We start from the raw sequence: 13891 nt of genomic DNA, 5'->3' as shown, positions 1-13891 counted from the left end.
GGTTTAAAAAGAGCCAGTCAGGCAAGAAAGAGAAAGAGTGAAAAGTGATCATGAAAAGAGATTTGCAGCAATGTGAGACGTGCAGGGAAGTGATCGTTTAGCCACACGTGGGTTGAGGGGACTCCATGGTGGTGGGTCTTGTTAACCTTCTTGACTCTTATGCTAGAAACCACATCAAATTGTTCTGCGAATCAAAGTCTGAGGATGTGGTTTCTTTTGGGATAAGCTCACAACTTCACAACTGGCGGAGTGTGTAATTTTCAAAGTGGACAGGAGGAATGTGAATGAGCCATAGATTATCCATTGAATGAAGGCTGAACCTTAAACTTAGGTGGTTAGAACGGTGATACTGGAAAGGGAACACCATTCAGATCATCAGTCATTCCCTCGATTCATCTACGTCACACTCGCATCAAACTAAATATTCATTTTGAAGCAGAAAGATTCATCTTTACACTTTGGGATTATCAGATTATCATCGTTATCAAAAACTCTTCCTCTAATTTCCAAAGTTTGGCACATTTGATGTTTGGCTCCAAAAAAAAATCTGTATTGCAACACAGATAATTATGTGCACATAAATACATATCCCATGGAGTACGAGTTGTGCATGCCGGTCTGTGTGTGTGGGTGTGTTTTCTGTCCAGTCCCAAGCTGAATAAAAGGCCAGTTAGCCACCTAGCAGGCTACTAATTCTCCATGTCAAATACAATGGCAGCAATTATATGGTAATCAGTGTTGGTGGCTCATACCTTTCTGCTGCTTTCTGTGAGTGTGTGTCTGGCCAGGCTGCTCCTCAGGGAGACGGTTAGTCACGGCTTATTATTGACCCATTAGACACCCGTCCCACTGCCAGAAAGAAACCAGTTGGCTCACAGGCCGTGCTGCATTCACTGAACAACAATAACGAGGGGGAGACTGAAAACTAAGTTAATCAGTTTGTTATCTACCGACAAAACGAATGAATCCATCATGATTAAAATTGTTACTTTTAACAGGAGTGTACCGGTGGTTCTGGACGCTTCATATCAAACAGCTTTACAGATGACGTTGCTGCGTTTTAGACAGTTGAATGCATCATTTTTAGGTCACATCAGCTTACAACGACAATCTAATTCACGTGATAAACACTTATACTATTCATCGATAATGCAGGTTCAAGAATCTGCTGATAAATTTCCCTAAAAGAAATGAACACCAAAGGCTGGCTCTCAGTTCAGGAAAAGTGTACCCATTACAAAATTATGTAGGATGACATGTAACTTAAGCATTCAGAAATCAAAACCAGTTGGGAGCAACAATGTGCAAACAGACTGCTAATTTAAAACAATAGTTTATCGATTCTATTCATTTTTGTTAGCATTTACACTTCAGGAACTATCACAAGTCAAAAAAAGAAAAAGATTATCCTGCAAATGGGGATTTTAAATGCAACAAGCCTGTAAAGATATTCTCGTTTCAAACGTATCACGTCTTTGTTGCTTTTTCTCATATAACTGACAACTGTGTTGTTTTGATATAATCCTCCAGATCTGTCAACTCTAAATGGTTGCCCTCTGCCCCACCCGTCCCTCCATCCTCCCACCCCACAACACACCCACACAGACCCCTCTGCCACCTCCTTTGCAGTCTCCACCCCTCGAAAGCAAAGCCCTCTTTGTTAACCTAATGTGCTTTTACCAGTTGCTTTCTGCCAGAGAGACATCTGCTGTGTGCAACCAGTCAATATTGTGGGGACAGTTCAAAGCGGCCAGTTCATTATCTGTGTCAGCTTAACAACCCGAAGGTAGCGGTCTAAGGGACACAAGGAGGAGGAGGAGGAGGAGGGGGGAGGAGGAGGGGGGGACACAATGTGTGAGGACACAATGGAGTCCTCATTAACCAGTGATTTATCATGATGGGATGCCCAGTTCAACCTCTGCCCCCCCCCCCCGCTCTTCGTGCACACACCTCTAGAACCCCTCGAAAAAGGATCCTATTGTTGGAAAAAGGAAAGAAGACTGTGAAAGTGGAGTTGAAAGTAAGATGATAAAGTTAAAAAGTCAAATCAAGAGAAAAATAAAAGAAATTCATCAATAGTTAAAGTGTGTGAGGATCAAGGCAAGCGAGGCGTCACACTCAAACTTCTGCGCCTTTCAGTTTTATTGATAAAACACGTCTTTTAAAGAAAAAAAAGAGGCCTTTAGTTTCATACTTTTCTGCTTTGACTGCATTATGCCTCTTTAGAGTTGAAACATTTCCCCACAAACGTCTTGAGTGGAATTTGTCAACTTGTTCTTAGACGACCAAATTCTTCTCATTATGCAACATATGAAAAAAAAAAAAAAAAAAAAAAAAAAAAAAAAAGGCAGCAAGCCCAAAAAAGTCACCTTTACCAAACATTTCCCACAATTTGATTCATAGCGTAGAAATTAGCCTTGCACCTGACACACCCTCCTCTTCCCGAATCAGGCTTTATGAAAGTCAAATCTCTCGGTCATGATGATATCGTACATGTCAGAAAGCCTCTAAAGATGCTCCATGCATGCATATGCAGGGAGATCACAGTCCGTCCTCAGCCACTCTGCCCTCACAGAGACGGAGGCTCCTCTCACATATAAAGACTGTATAATGAGCGTTTAATGTATGGCTTCTCAAAATGCAGGAGAAAGGAATATTCAACGTGGCCCATGTGGTGGTTTTGTAAAGCTGCTGCACGAAGAGACACACCCCTTTTCACTTTCTCCTTCTGCATCCTTTCCATACGAGCACCCTCCCCTCCCTCCTTTTCTGAATCCATTTGCTTAAATCAATCTCACAGGAGGCGGTCGTGGATAATGTACCAGCCAGGGTTTGTAAACCGTTTTGTTAACAATGCGTTTTGAAGAGAAAAGAAAAGAGGAGGAGAAGAGAGAGATAAAGCGAGACAGAGAGAGTGAGACAGGGAGAAATGGGCAGAAGGGTGCTGAAAGAGGAACAGTTGGGTGGGTGTGGTGCGCGGCTCCGCTTCGGACAGGCCCTGTTGACACCCCATCCCATCTCCTCCTCCCTCAAAAAAAAAAAAAAAAAAAAAACAAGCCTGCATCCGCCTAATTCGGTCCAGTCCTCGCTTTAGTCACACCACCTGCTTTCACCATTCTTCACCACACACCCACCCATCGCCTGACATGATGAACAGACGGAATAAGCTAAACCCCTGTAACTTATCCGAGACATCCCTCTCACATATAAACACTCATTGTACACGGAGAAGCCTCACCGACAGGCCTCGAGTTGCAACGGTGATCAAAGATGTCGTCGAGTTGATTACAACCAGTTTCCTGATAGTTGTGTCCATGTTATGGGAGTCCGTTCACTCCAAAATACCACTGTGTTAAATAGGCTCTGCTGCATCAAAACTATAAAGTTTTTCAAATAAAAGCATTGAAAATTACTGCCCTTGTGGTGCCATTTGAATGTGGCGGAAGGACTTGTTTACTTTGCACATACAACTAAAAAAAAAAAAAAAAAAAAAAAAAAAAAAAAAAGAGGTAAGGGAATGAGTACATTGAGGGACTTTTCAAATAGTTGCTTCGTGATATTCAATAGTTTTAAGTCAGTTTTTTTGTGTGTTAATTCCAATCCAAGCTCATGACAGAACATAATAACACAGACACAGCTTCCAATTCTTCGACATGTCAACATCTCAATAACTGTTCCAACATGTTGACCTCCACTTTCAGCATCTTGATTTTATCTACTTGGCCACAAACACGTATAAGGAGGAAGGAGGGGATGGTGGAAGGTTCTTTTTTCTTCTGTACCATCATCCGTGAAAAGTTGAAATTTAAAAAAAAAGTACATAGAGCTACGATTTATGTCCAAGCTTAGGTTTACATGTTATTAAAGACGTGGTTATACAAAAACCTGCTACAGTTTACACATCGATACTGAGGCACTGCATTTCCCCATCATGTCATATGAATTCAGTCTGGCAGAAAACAACATCCGAGGGATACGTTACCATCTCACAATTCAAAACCACAAATTTTAAGAACCAAGTTTTGGACAAATAGCAAAAAGTGTGAGATTGGGCTTTTGAATTCATGTATGAATAGAAAGCTGTTGGATTTCTATTGAAGTAATTAGTTTAATCAATTGCTTCTTGGACAAATACAACAAAGTTTAATAAACCTAGAGGACTTTTGCTTTTTTAGCAATTTGTGTTAGTCTCTTAAAACTCTTAAAAGTGCGAAACACTCGGCTCAAATCAGATGACGGTTAGGTTGAGACAATCATATTTTAGCCAAATTATATACAAGATAAATAAACAAACCTAAAACAATAAGAAAAAAAACCCCACAGCTACACAAAAGGCAGAATTATTACACGATTTACTAATTATGTGATAAGATTGTGAATGTTGTAGCTTCATTCACTCTGTACAAAGAACTTAAATTAGACTGAATGACTGTATGCAAGACAGAAAATTCTGCCAGTTGTCTGGTCAGACTTTGTAAGCGAGGGTTCAACTGCCTGTGTACAAGTTAGTAGTGACACGTCCTATTAGCTGGGACCTGTTCCTCCATGTACCCTCAGCTGAGCCACTTTGCCGATCAAAGTCCCCTTTAGCCTGAGGAGGCTGGGGCCGGTTTGACACCACAGTCCCTCAGGACCCACTCAGATCTCCACCAAAGCACCCATTACTGGATCATAAGCTCCAGCGTCAGGCGACACTGGACAGGAATCCCCAGTAGAGTCCCGAGGATCCACACTGATTTGCAGCATAAGCCCCCCTGTGATTGCCCATTAGCCTCCGTCCTCACTGACAGCAGCTAGTGGGGTAGCATGTGTAGCTCTAACCAGCTACTGTGCACTGCCATTGAAGGTTTGCTACCATTACTTCCCCTAATTGGCTGTGAAGGGTATTAGGAGAGGTCATGGCTTTGGGGAATTAATAGTGACATCTGATCTGATGTCCACTTAAAATGAAGATGATGTTGAGTCATAGTGTGCTGAGAGAACAGTATTCTCCCGGGATGCAGCTTAGGATCTGATGATTGATGGGTTATTTTAATACAAGCCCCTTGTGTCAACACTGATTTTACTTCAATAGAATTTGACACTTTGTTGTAGTTTTTTAGCCAGTAAACGTGTGAGTTAATGAAAGTAACTGAGCGGCTGCGATTGAAAAACAAAAAAAAACACCTGAATCAATTCAAAATGTCAATCGTTTGACTGTAAATCTGCCAGGAAACCGTATCCATGGAATTACAAATAATACAAACAATATGATCTCACATTAATAAACAATTTGCTCTTTAAAGATCAACAGTTTTGTTACTTCCTGATGAAATTAAATTAATAGAAAACAAATTCCACAATCCAGGTAATGCCAACATTTGTCAGCATCTATAAAAATATTTGTCTTTTTTAAAGCAAAGGTATCGTTTTTATTTTTTAATTGCAAAAATGCAAACATGGAGGAAGTGTGCTTATAGTGCCCTGAAGTTAACGGGTTTCTGTAGGCCATCTGCAGACTTGAACAGAGTTTGGGTCTGTGGGATCCATGATCAGCACATTTTCTGTGAAGATCATGTCCAAGTACAAATTTTCCCTGCCCTCCAACAGATTTGTGACAAGCGGTGTTCAGGTCTCCTGGACACTATATTGTATTAAAGTTGAAGACAAGTTAACATAGTAGAAATTTAAGGCAAACGCTTTCTCGCTTAACTAACAAGAAATACATTTGCAACGCTCTGCAAAACTCTGGTTCTCAGATCCTGCTTAAGGTGGTATGAATAAATATTCATTAGAACTCATCCATCACTTTGATAAAGCACCAAGTAAATCTTTTTCTCTCTTTCTTCTCTGTTCGTACACTCAAGATAAACAATTTATTCCCAATAAAATCACTTTATAAGTGATTATTCTTTTAGAAATTCTAAAATTTGTATTGATAAATGTGATGTAAGAACTGTAGATCCCGTAACTAAACAAGTAATTTGTAAAATTGACATTCTGGATAGAAGGAGGGACCACTTCTCTCTATTCGGACCCATATTTTCACCGTGTTATTCCCAACAGAAATTCATAAGTTTGATGAACTTCTGTGTGTGGATTGGCTTACTGCACCACGTAAACATCACATAGTCTTAACCAAAAAAATAAAATAATAATAATCTGCACTCTGAGTTAAACTAACCTCCAATGAAAGCACTAAACTTTCATAAACAATATTAAGTTCCTTCAGTTTTAGTTTCATTTTAAAAACAAATAATGTCTGATTTCAACCAAACTTTGAAGCTTTTAAAAGGCCGCTACAGAAACCTCCGGAAACCAAAAGTCACTCAGATCAGATGTTTTCAGACAATGATGAACTCCAATTAATTGTTCTTTTGTTGTTTTTCCTCCAGTTGCTCTTTCCAACTTCTGGAGCAACATAAAAAACACAAAAGATCTGTTCAAAACTTTGTCCATGCACCAGAGACCACAGCAGACCACTCAGTCTCTCCAGCGACCTACAATCGGGCAGAAGAGTGCGGCGTAAGCCGTCTGCAGATCAGGGAATACAGACACTGAGTGTGGTCCATCAAAAAGCTCTTCCCAATCAACCCCGAAGACCCCGGCCTTTTAGCCACCAGCCCTCAACATGTCTCGTTGTGTTTACACACACTGATTAGTTTGGTAAGTGTACAGAATGTCCCCAGAATGGTGATCTCTGAATCAGTGTGCCCCTCAGTCCCATCCTTTATCTTTCCATCCCTCTGTCACAAAAGCCAGAGATCCCCTTGGAAAGGGTGAGAGAAATTAGAGGATCAGAGTCGGCCTACTCCTGAGCAAACAGACAGAGCTAATGGGCCAGCCGCTTTCTCCTCCCCTCAAATTATTAGCGGAGCAAGGGAATGTAGCCAGTCCAGCCATGATGTTAATGCTAAAGCTTACTAATCCCTTACACACACACACTGGCCTCACACTTGCCTTGATACACACACGGCCACTTGGTAATCACTCCACCACCCAGGCAGTGGGAGAGAATGGGAGCTTGCAAGAGCAAAGGAACGAAACTGAAAATGCACACATGCACCAGGAAGAGTTCCCTGAAGGCTTAAAAACGTGAGGAAAAAAAATGAGCTAATGACCCAGATCTCTAAATCTGAACTAATTTTCTTGTACGTTTCAATCAAATATGACTCTGTTTATATTTACACCTATGGGGTCAAAATCTTGGGTCCCTTTTCATTTTTCATCCGTTTTTCCCCATCACGGTTGTTCAACCGGAGAGTCTTGACTGAGGAAATTTGACTTGCAGGAACATATAGGTTCAGCTTTGGGTTTAGGTATGCAACAGCTTGCTAAAGTAGAATATGTTAATGTCAGTTCTTAGGAGGAGCACTTTGGGCTTATGAGGGATTAGTGCATGTTGGCAAGCCCCGACTCCCTGCTGAGCTAGCACGCTAATACAGGTGTTAGTAAACTGGCATTAGACTCCAGCTAATTAGCTTCCATTCACAGAGTGATTGTCCAGCCAGCTCTGCCATTTGTAGTGTTGTTTGCTCATCGGCAGGGAGGTCTCTGTACTGTGGTAGGTCTGTCATGATCCGACATGATCTCCCCTCTTCCTTTTTCACTTTCCCTCCAGGCCACAGGACAGCAGGGACTATCCAACAGAGAGAAGCTAAGATAGTTTTAAAGAACCAGAAAGCAAAGCATCAGGCCATATGAACCAGGTGCAACCACCTCAGACAGTAAGTTACTGCTAACAAATTAAAACAGGAGTACATCTTTCTCCCTCTACTATGGCTTTCAAACCATATTGTGCCAGAATTTCCTGTCAAAATACAGTCAGAAAACAACTTTTAGACCCTTTTACTACTTAAAAGGTGTAATTCAAAGGATAATTCTGGTTTCATTTTAACCTTAGCCACCATGCCAATGACAAGGTTGGTACATGGTTTCCAAGTCAGGATGAATATACCAACTAGGACTCTGCCAACGCACACACAGGCATGTTATCAGTCTCCAGTCTTTTGTAGGGGATTGGTGACAGTGTTTCTCTGCAAAGTTTCTCCTTAACACAAGTGTTCATGTTGTTCCTCTGCTCCTCATCTTCAGCACTCTGCTTGTATGCGAGGCATACAAGCAGAGTGAGAAACTGAGTCAGCTAAGATTGTACTATGACAAGACAAAGCAATACAGAAATCTCCGAAAGGTTCAGATGCTGGAATTCATGCACAAAGACTAACAAAAAATAAAAAATACGTTTTTTGAAGCCAGATCAACTGCAGGACTCCGGAGTTCTGATCCCAATATGATTGAGTTGGTTCCAGATTATATTTCAACACTGAAAGAACCTAATCCTAAAAATCAACTGTGGAAAATTAGTCAAAATTCTTGGAACAATCTACCTGTTGAGAGCCTTATTCAGGTTATTGTTTTAGTTTCTCATGCCATCATGGATGAAAAAATATCAGAAAAATAAAGAGCTTTTTAAAGGAAACAGACTTACTGACCTTACTGTTGGTTTGTCTCACTGTTGTCGTGTTTTAAGGGATATATCAGTAAATTATGAGTCACTTATTGTGCAAAAAGTTCTAAATACCGAAAACATAAAGCATTGGCTACACTTTGATTGATTCTCTACCAAAGACACAAAGTGAATCAGTTTGTTTTCTGCAAAGCAGTAAAGCTGCGGTGGGTCTGCTCTGTGAGTAAAATGCCATGAACGTTTATTAAGATAATCGCCTCACATTTGCATGTGTGACATAAGTGATTATGAATACAGGAGATGGACAGGAATAGAAAGCTGGGTATTACGTGCCCTTCACCATTGCTGGATGTGGGAAAGAGACTAAAGGTTAGCTGGCTGACATTCCCAAAGCCATTCTGCGGAGGATGGCGGCAGTTCAAAGGAGTCATTAAGCTTCACCAGTCCTGCCACAAAGAGGAGATTTAAGACAGCAAATAGATCTGATAGTGAAAACTCAAAGCCAAACACAAATATCCACTAAGAGGCTTTTGCGTATTATGCTATTATTATCCCTTACAAGGCCTCATACATTTAACTGTTTCAAGTTTAATTTTCTCCTGGGAAAGTACCGTTATAACTGATCAGCTGATGACGACCAATTATAAATGCTGAAGTTTTATCAGGCCCTGGAAGTTGTAAACTCCACAGTGAAACCAACAAATAAACCATACCTATGACACTCATTTAATCTTAAAAAAGGCCAAGCAAACCGTTAATGTTGGCATCACTTTCACTACCACAGAGGAAAGGGAATGTCCTGCTAATTAACCGACTTACTTTTAAACAAAGCAATGGGCTCAGAGGCCAATACACATCCATTCATAAAGGGGATGACAGCTCAGCTGCGCCACAATGGCTACAGTACACAGAAAAAAAGAAAACCAATATGTTGCCTGGATATGGTTTCAGACTTGCTGGTCAAAGTAAGTTTTGTTGAGCTAATCAAGAATTTGTCTCATATTTTATTGTGACATCTTGTAGATGAATAGTCTCTTTTTAAGGCTTCTTTGCTTTGTTTAAAAAGACACACACACAAAAAAACAACTTACTGCTTATTAAAGTATACTTACTTCATCTTAGTCCAAAATTCATATTAACCAAATGCTCGTCTTCTTGATTGTCAGTATGATAACATACATCATGCAAATGAGAATATTCTGGTGTGTATCCAACTGGAATCATTCAACAGCTAGCACAGCACTGTCACATGTACAGTTGAGCTACAAGCAGCCCCACAGGGTCATTTAATTGGGCCACATTACTTACTTCCAGTATACATGCACAAGAAAGTCTGTCCTGTGTGAGAAAACAGTGACTCTCTGTGGAAGACCATCATGCCTGATGATAAGTACAGCCAAAGTCACCACATAGACTTTTTTAAGTTACTGAAATGGGGATTTTGTCTGATGATGCTGCAGTTATAAAATCCAAATTTTAGAATGAAAGCAAGTGCAGTTTAACTAATCTGATGATTATAATGGCATCTACCAGATCTCAAACCAGCTCTGGCAAAGGACAAATATGAAACTAAAGGATTCTTCCTACAAAACAACAGAAATATTAATTTTGTGCACATAAAAAGAACTATCACATTAAGCTTTTTGCTTAATGTGATATTTCATTTGACTCATCACTGGTTAAATCTTTGAGAAAATCTTGTTTCTCTTGTCACATTCAAGTCTTCTTGCTGTTTCTTAATGCTATTTATAGCTTTACAATAAATGTAAAGTTATTATTCTTTTTTTAATTCAAACACATTTGTCATTGCTTCTTACTGTAGTGTGCAAATGAGACCAAATGAATCTAAATGTACACCATCTTAAAAGGTAGTTGTTGGCAGCAGGTTGGCCAGATGTGCAAGTGTAGTCTTCTGAACCTGCTGAGAGCTCCCAGGAACCCCAGACTCTTTTTAGTACCGTGTATTCAAAAGCACTTATAATCTGTTTGCTCTTTTAATGAGCTCATTGTTCCTCAGAGGGGGAAAAAGCAGGTCTCATTGCTGCTTAGCTGCAGCTCTTTAAGCAGGAAAGCTCCTCTGAGTACTGCTGATGCTCCGTTTCACCTCAAACATATTGCAAAGGTCTGAGCCTTAAATCTGTCTGCAACAAAGCCAGAAGCCTCTGAGCCTCCGTCCTACTGTGGAGTTACTTTATTGTACTTTCTTTTTTTTTTTTTTAACTTCTAACAGCATCTGCCAGTTTTTAAGACTTTTTAAGCATTAAAGTGTTTTTTTTCTGTTAAATTCTCCAAAAGTAGTGTAAAATTTGAAGCAAAATTTCATTTCATACAACATCTCTGGCAAAAATCTGAGAATTTTAAACTAAACTGACCAACATTATGATGAGCACTTTTTTTTTCACTTTTTTTATATTGTTCAAGGTACCCTGGTTACTTCATAACTGAGCTTTCTTTGCTGTGAATTGCTATTAGTGTGTTTAACTAAAAGAATCTAGTGTTTTGATGCATGTCAACATCTCACAAAAATGAGTTTGAACTGATTGCATGCTTACAAAAATGTAATTTTTTAAGACATTATTCTCTTCAGAAACACACTGAAGCCCACTGAAATATTCATGGATCAGTCATCATTTGGACAATAAAACACATTTGAGATCAATTACCACTGAAATGTATGACAATAAATGGATATCCGAGGGTAAGGTCATACGAGAGCAAAAGGCATCATCTTGACTATTGTTCACACCAGCTGCATCAGTAGACACAGCAACAAATAATGGCAACAGTCTGCTTTAATGATGAAGACCTTTCTTGTAACACACACACACACACACACACACACAAAATACAAGCACATCGAACCCTGAATCTTGATCAGACTGTGCCTTTCTAATTGAGCTAATCCCCACTTCAGGATCAGTGCTGTCCCCCGAGATCCGACCCTCCACCCTGGCCGTCTCCTGCTCTCATTCCCAGCTTAAACCTCCCGTCCCCTCCTTGGCTCATGTGGACTGTAAAGCTGTTTATTGGGAGACAATGGGCAGCAGATTGTGCTGTCAGGCTCCATTAATTACCATCATTAGCATCACACTCCTGAGTCTGTGGAGCCGGACTGCTAAGCCTTAAGCTGTGTTGCCGTACAGCATGAATGTGGGTTTGTGTGCGATGTGTGTATGCAGGCATGCATTACTTGTGTTTTATTAAAAATATATACTTAAATAAAATTAAATAACATTCAGAATATGATTTTCTATTACACAACTCACTTTTACTGAATTTTAGTTTCCGTTTTAAGTCGATACAAGATTTAATATATCATATGCCACAATTATGTATTTATATATCCATGTTTACATTTATATACACACACACAAGATTTATATAAACTCAAAAATAAATCTCAAGCCTAACCAGAAGAGGGCTCAGAGAACACATTCTCTGCCATACCAATGTTGGATATTCAAGTTTTATGCGAAAGTAATCCTGGTTCACACTAAAATGAAAGGGATTCTTCCTTTTCCCATGCTCCAACTCTTCACAAAGTATCCTGAAATTCAGCTCGGCAGTAAAAAAACAAAAAAAACAATCACATACCAACACCACAATGTAGAACTATGAACAACTAAGTTTAAACTGGAAAAGGCTTTGAATGATGCCTGAAAGTCTTAAAGCCCTGAGGCACCAAATTGTGTGGCGATTAAAAATGAAAGCCGTCTCCTGACACTAGCTGCATCAGGATAAAAAAAAAAGCAGTACTGGAACACACCACAAAAGCCGCTTTCGGACTGTAGGAACCTTTGGCAGTTCTAATAACCTTTTAATCCGCGGGGCCGTTTTCTCCCGTGTTCGGACATACAGGAACTCGGGGCTTTCTCCCTTAGTTCCTATAACTATTTAGCTCCTTCTCCGAGGTCGGGTCTTTTCATGGTTCTATAGAACGAATCTAACGGAGGTGTGTGGTGGTCGGTAGCTACGCCCCATGTCATGCTATCACGGCTGAAATGTTTCCTCATACACAGACACAACCAGCGGGTGTTTAATAAGTTAAACTTACACTGGTCTCATTTGTCTGCAGAGCTCTGCTCTCCTTTCTTCCTTCATGAAATGAAAAAGTATCTCCTGACTCTCTGTGAGCTCTTCCAGCCTCGATATTAGACGCCTGATGTGATTGTCCATGATTAATATCACCATCATGCAGACCATGAACACGGTGGCCTCCCCGCTCTCCATATTAGCTTCTTGGTGGTGTTTTTTCTACTCTCCTTACTTTTACCGTTTTGTTTTGTGTTTGAATGTAGCGCTAAACGGCTAACGGCTAACACGTCACTGAAGCAGACGGCTGCGCGCGGCGCATCAGTCCCTATCAGGTCCCGACTCATGTGCGAATGCAGACTGAAACAGTTCCGCTGGGGAAGGATAGTTATCAGAACGAAATTCGAGGAGGGTAGTTCTGATAACTACTTTCTTAGAACGGACTGTCCGAAAGCGGCTATAGATGACATCCAACTGCTATGGAAGGATGATCCTCATCCGAGCAAGAGGATATAACTTTGCAGTGTAAAAGAGGCAGTAGTCTAAACATTTTTCAATGAGGGGTCAAAATTAGGTCTTGCTCAAACCTTTCAATCCTAACTAACATCGTATGGATCGTTTTGTGCCGCCATATTGTTAAGCATTTAAGATTTATGCTTTAAAATACATGTTTAGAGGTCAAACAAGGGGAACAAATGCTCACAGATCATCATCGAAGCCATCCATCAGCCTGATATGACGCAGACTTTACAGATGTGTTACAGCGTGTGCGTCTGAGAGCCCACAAGAGGTCAGGGGGGTAACATCTGGAATAAATGTCAGCTTCAAAGGGTGTACATGACACTCATATGTACTTAACTACACTCAACTTATAGCTGGAAATTTGTTTTAACCACCTGAAGCGGGCTGCCGATTTGATCATAGACATGTGGAGAATATCGTTTTCTTATCGATGCCGGTCTACGGGAACATCTTCCTCCAAGCGGACACCAAAACAAGAGCAACTTCAGGTCTCCGATGCCTGCAGGTGTCTGACTGCATGTGCACAACAGGATGCGAGCAGATCCTTACAGTCTCTAGTCCCTGCTGAAAACCAGCAGAAGCAAACGTTTGAACTTATTTACCCTTTAAATTCATGAGCTTTTTTTTTTCTTTTTTAAATTTCTGTTCAGAATTTTCTTAATTTTTCCATTTGAGTTTTCACAAAAGTGAAAGTTTGAAGCAGTAAAATTTCGTCTACCACTAAGCTCCTTCATTTAACTTTTTCTGGGATTTTCAACAAGTACAAAATACAAAAAGGTGTAAAAGATCCATTAATATTAAGAATACTAAAAACTATAGCTTACAAACGGCTATTAACCAGTTTCAACTTCCAACCATAATCACTTCAGATTTTCACCTGCACCTGTAGGT

Source organism: Odontesthes bonariensis, chromosome 1, assembly GCF_027942865.1.
Source record: "Odontesthes bonariensis isolate fOdoBon6 chromosome 1, fOdoBon6.hap1, whole genome shotgun sequence".
In the NCBI taxonomy this organism is placed as follows: Eukaryota; Metazoa; Chordata; class Actinopteri; order Atheriniformes; family Atherinopsidae; genus Odontesthes; species Odontesthes bonariensis.
The sequence above is the reverse complement of the archived record's forward strand: the minus strand, read 5'-3'. Positions refer to the sequence as shown.